We start from the raw sequence: 6,076 nt of genomic DNA on the forward strand, positions 1-6,076 counted from the left end.
GGCAAATTTAAATGTTGTTCCACTACGCGCTACGCTTATCAGTTATGAGTTTTTCCAAAAATAACCAACAGTATGTCGCAAAGCCGAAAGAACGACAGTTGCCACGTCGCCGTGTGCCGGTTTGCAATGGCGCACCAGAAATCTTGTCAGGACTTTTCTGTTCTTTTTCTATCGTTCCACACACACCTTTATGTAAAACAACGGCAGAGCAAATACCTATCTCATTAATACACTTTGTGCATTTTTGTACAACATTTAACGGCAATTCGGTGACGAAAAAAAGTATAAATGTATAACCGAACGTGAAGCTGTCGGTTGGGAGTCGTGGCGTGCTCCTGTAATCCAGCTACTTGGAGACCGAGAGTGGGGACAGTTTGAGGGCGGGGGTCCTGTCAGCAGGCGTGCCATGTCGATCGGGTGTCCGCACTAAGCCCGGCATCAATATGGGCCCTTGGGGGGAGCCCCGGGGGTCCAGGTTGAATAAGGAGAGACGAACCGGTCCAGGGTGGAAACACAGCAGACAGAAGTCTCCGTGTCGCGCAGTAGTAGGTTCGCGCCTGTGAATGGGCGTCTCTTGGCAGCCCGTCCGATATAGTCGGACCACACTCTTTTTACACTTTTTTTGTTTTTTGTTTTGTTGCAAACTGACATAACTTATGTCAGGACAGTAGGCCTATTACCGCAGAACTCTGTTGACACTGTTTTTCTTTTCTGTTTTAATTAATTTTGATTCCTTGTTTGGCAATTCCATTTTCTTTACGTTTCCTGCTTTATTATTTTTTATTTGACTCTTTTTTTTCTAAATAAAGCGTTCGTGTCTTTTTTTTTAAGAGGTGAGGGGGGCGGGGGGGTGGGGTGAGGGGAGCAAAGCGTACATGATTAGTTATTTTTGAACATCAACAAATGATAATATTGAAATATACAGTGATACTTGAAGATAATGATGATGGCTGATTGAATTGATGATGGTCATTACGACAGTATGGTATTCTTTTTATTTAGTCAAGTTTTGACTAAATATTTTAACATCGAGGGGGAATCGAAACGAGGGTCGTGGTGTATGTGCGTCTGTCTGTGTGTGTGTGTGTGTGTGTAGAGCGATTCAGACTAAACTACTGGACCGATCTTTATGAAATTTGACATGAGAGTTCCTGGGTATGAAATCCCCGAACGTTTTTTTCATTTTTTTGATAAATGTCTTTGATGACGTCATATCCGGCTTTTCGTGAAAGTTGAGGCGGCACTGTCACGCCCTCATTTTTCAACCAAATTGGTTGAAATTTTGGTCAAGTAATCTTCGACAAAGCCCGGGGTTCGGTATTGCATTTCAGCTTGGTGGCTTAAAAATTAATTAATGACTTTGGTCATTAAAAATCTGAAAATTGTAAAAAAAAATAAAAATTTTTAAAACGATCCAAATTTACGTTTATCTTATTCTCCATCATTTGCTGATTCCAAAAACATATAAATATGTTATATTCGGATTAAAAACAAGCTCTGAAAATTAAATATATAAAAATTATTATCAAAATTAAATTGTCCAAATCAATTTAAAAACACTTTCATCTTATTCCTTGTCGGTTCCTGATTCCAAAAACATATAGATATGATATGTTTGGATTAAAAACACGCTCAGAAAGTTAAAACGAAGAGAGGTACAGAAAAGCGTGCTATCCTTCTTAGCGCAACGAATACCCCGCTCTTCTTGTCAATTCCACGGGCACTGCCTTTGCCACGGGCGGTGGAGTGACGATGCTACGAGTATACGGTCTTGCTGCGTTGCGTTGCGTTCAGTTTCATTCTGTGAGTTCGACAGCTACTTGACTAAATATTGTATTTTCGCCTTACGCGACTTGTTTTATCTTGTCTGTGTTCCTTGCTTTTTATATTTAGTCAAGTTTTGACTAAATATTTTAACATCGAGGGGGAATCGAAACGAGGGTCGTGGTGTATGTGCGTGTGTGTGTGTGCGTGTGTGCGTGTGTGTGTGTGTGTAGAGCGATTGAGACTAAACTACTGGACCGATCTTTATGAAATTTGACATGAGAGTTCCTGGGTATGAAATCCCCGAACGTTTTTTTCATTTTTTTGATAAATGTCTTTGATGACGTCATATCCGGCTTTTCGTGAAAGTTGAGGCGGCACTGTCACGCCCTCATTTTTCAACCAAATTGGTTGAAATTTTGGTCAAGTAATCTTCGACGAAGCCCAGGGTTCGGTATTGCATTTCAGCTTGGTGGCTTAAAAATTAATTAATGACTTTGGTCATTAAAAATCGGAAAATTGTAAAAAAAAAAAAATATTTATCAAACGATCCAAATTTACGTTTATCTTATTCTCCATCATTTGCTGATTCCAAAAACATATAAATATGTTATATTTGGATTAAAAACAAGCTCTGAAAATTAAATATATAAAAATTATTATCAAAATTAAATTGTCCAAATCAATTTAAAAACACTTTCATCTTATTCCTTGTCGGTTCCTGATTCCAAAAACATATAGATATGATATGTTTGGATTAAAAACACGCTCAGAAAGTTAAAACAAAGAGAGGTACAGAAAAGCGTGCTATCCTTCTTAGCGCAACTACTACCCCGCTCTTCTTGTCAATTTCACTGCCTTTGCCATGAGCGGTGGACTGACGATGCTACGAGCATACGGTCTTGCTGAAAAATGGCAGCTACTTGACTAAATATTGTATTTTCGCCTTACGCGACTTGTTTTCTTCTTTTTTTGCTATGGGAATATTTGTCTTTTTTTCGTGTGTCACTTTCTTTGCATTTCGATTTTAAATCCATATCACCCTTTTCACGCGTGTAATGGCAAATTTGAATGTTGTTTCACTACATTTCTAGACTAGACTCACTGCACTACGCTTTTCAGTAGCGATTTTTCCAAAAATAACCAACAGTATGTTGCAAAGCTGTAAGAACGACAGTTGCCACGTCGCCGTGTGCCGGTTTGCAATGGCGTACCGGAAATCGTGTCAGGGCTTTTCTTGTCTTTTTCTATCGTTCCACACACACCTTAATGTGAGAAAGCTGAGCAAATACATACCTTATTAATACACTTTGTGCATTTTTGTACAACATTTAACGGCAATTCGGTGACGAAAAAAAGTATAAATGTATAACCGAAGGTGAAGCTGTCGGTTGGGAGTTGTGGCGTGCTCCTGTAATCCAGCTACTTGGAGACCGAGAGTGGGGACGGTTTGAGGGCGGGGGTCCTGTCAGCAGGCGTGCCATGTCGATCGGGTGTCCGCACTAAGCCCGGCATCAATATGGGCCCTTGGGGGGAGCCCCGGGGGTCCAGGTTGAATAAGGAGAGACGAACCGGTCCAGGGTGGAAACACAGCAGACAGAAGTCTCCGTGTCGCGCAGTAGTAGGTTCGCGCCTGTGAATGGGCGTCTCTTGGCAGCCCGTCCGATATAGTCGGACTACACTTTTTATATTTAGTCAAGTTTTGACTAAATATTTTAACATCGAGGGGGAATCGAAACGAGGGTCGTGGTGTATGTGCGTGCGTGTGTGTGTGTGTGTGTGTGTGTGTGTGTGCGTGTGTGTGTGTGTGTGTGTAGAGCGATTCAGACTAAACTACTGGACCGATCTTTATGAAATTTGACATGAGAGTTCCTGGGTATGAAATCCCCGAACATTTTTTTCATTTTTTTGATAAATGTCTTTGATGACGTCATATCCGGCTTTTCGTGAAAGTTGAGGCGGCACTGTCACGCCCTCATTTTTCAACCAAATTGGTTGAAATTTTGGTCAAGTAATCTTCGACGAAGCCCGGGGTTCGGTATTGCATTTCAGCTTGGTGGTTTAAAAATTAATTGATGACTTTGGTCATTAAAAATTTGAAAATTGTAAAAAAAAAAAAAAATTTATAAAACGATCCAAATTTACGTTTATCTTATCATTTGCTGATTCCAAAAACATATAAATATGTTATATTTGGATTAAATACAAACTCTGAAAATTAAATATATAAAAATTATTATCAAAATTAAATTGTCGAAATCAATTTAAAAACACTTTCATCTTATTCCTGGTCGGTTCCTGATTCCAAAAACATATAGATATGATATGTTTGGATTAAAAACACGCTCAGAAAGTTAAAACGAAGAGAGGTACAGAAAAGCGTGCTATCCTTCTCAGCGCAAGTACTACCCCGCTCTTCTTGTCAATTTCACTGCCTTTGCCGTGCGCGGTGGACTGATGCTACGAGTATACGGTCTTGCTGCGTTGCATTGCGTTCAGTTTCATTTTGTGAGTTCGACAGCTACTTGACTAATTGTTGTATTTTCGCCTTACGCGACTTGTTTTTCTTTACATTTTAATTCAGCTTCATTCTACTCAGAAGAAATTCTTTCAATGTGATGACAAAAACATTAGATAGACGTTTGCTCGGAGAACGTTTGTTAACACAGCAACATTTGATATAGATTGTTAGATAAAAGGATCTGTGTTTTAGCATTCTGTCTCATCGTCATTGTTAACTGTTGCACTTCACACACACACACACACACACACACACACACACACACACACACACACACACACACACACACACACACACACACACACACACACACACACACACACACACACACACACACATCAAAATTCCAAATTAGTTTTTTAATTTCCGGCCAACACAATCAGAATAATAGTATGCGTCCCAATAACTCTCTACAAAATTATAAATTATTTGGTGTTTTTGTCTTACTTTGTCATTTTGTTTTTACCTTTCTATTGATCTTAAATCAATCATGCTTTTACCTTTCTATTTATCTTAAATCAATCATAAACATTTTTTTGCTGCTGCATGTGATGTGGGTGAAGTTTGCTAAATGGAAACAATCACATTTTCTGTGTAAGGTCAAAGGCACAGTACGCCTCCCGTAAACCATCACAGATACTGTCAAGCTTTTACACACAGTACAAACACCCTTTCATTTACACACTCACCGCTTTTGAACATCCTACGTAAAGAGCGAGCAATTTTCAAAGAAATAATTTTGCGGAATGTCTGATAACAAAATCGGACGGTGCGTTTTGGCGCTAGACCTAACTTTTAAAATCTAAATAATAAATTGACAGCTTATTTCACAAACATTCTTAAATCATAAAAGAATTCTTTTTTCATCAAGACAAGATCAGCACAATTCGAAGTTTTGAAAGTTTGAAAAAAGAAAAGCCCGGAAGCAGGGTCCCGCAAGGTCGTGGTTCTTGTAGCAGACGACGGTAATGCCTATCGCCAGTCCTCTAACAGTCGCTAGATTTCGTGTAACTGACTCACAGCCGTTTGGTGCGTTTAGATTTGGAAGTACATAATAACGTGCTATTGCAGATAAGTTTACAGCGAGTCGCATTGGAAATCACAAACTGACGACTACATTGTGAAAAAAAACAAGTCGCGTAAGGCGAAAATACAATATTTAGTCAAGTAGCTGTCATTTTTCAGCAAGACCGTATACTCGTAGCATCGTCAGTCCACCGCTCATGGCAAAGGCAGTGAAATTGACAAGAAGAGCGGGGTAGTAGTTGCGCTAAGAAGGATAGCACGCTTTTCTGTACCTCTCTTTGTTTTAACTTTCTGAGCGTGTTTTTAATCCAAACATATCATATCTATATGTTTTTGGAATCAGGAACCGACAAGGAATAAGATGAAAGTGTTTTTAAATTGATTTGGACAATTTAATTTTGATAATAATTTTTATATATTTAATTTTCAGAGCTTGTTTTTAATCCGAATATAACATATTTATATGTTTTTGGAATCAGCAAATGATGGAGAATAAGATAAACGTAAATTTGGATCGTTTTAGAAATTTTTATTTTTTTTTACAATTTTCCGATTTTTAATGACCAAAATCATTAATTAATTTTTAAGCCACCAAGCTGAAATGCAATACCGAACCCCGGGCTTCGTCGAAGATTACTTGACCAAAATTTCAACCAATTTGGTTGAAAAATGAGGGCGTGACAGTGCCGCCTCAACTTTCACGAAAAGCCGGATATGACGTCATCAAAGACATTTATCAAAAAAATGAAAAAAACGTTCGGGGAT

Source organism: Littorina saxatilis, linkage group LG3 (assembly GCF_037325665.1).
Source record: "Littorina saxatilis isolate snail1 linkage group LG3, US_GU_Lsax_2.0, whole genome shotgun sequence".
Classification (NCBI taxonomy): Eukaryota; Metazoa; Mollusca; class Gastropoda; order Littorinimorpha; family Littorinidae; genus Littorina; species Littorina saxatilis.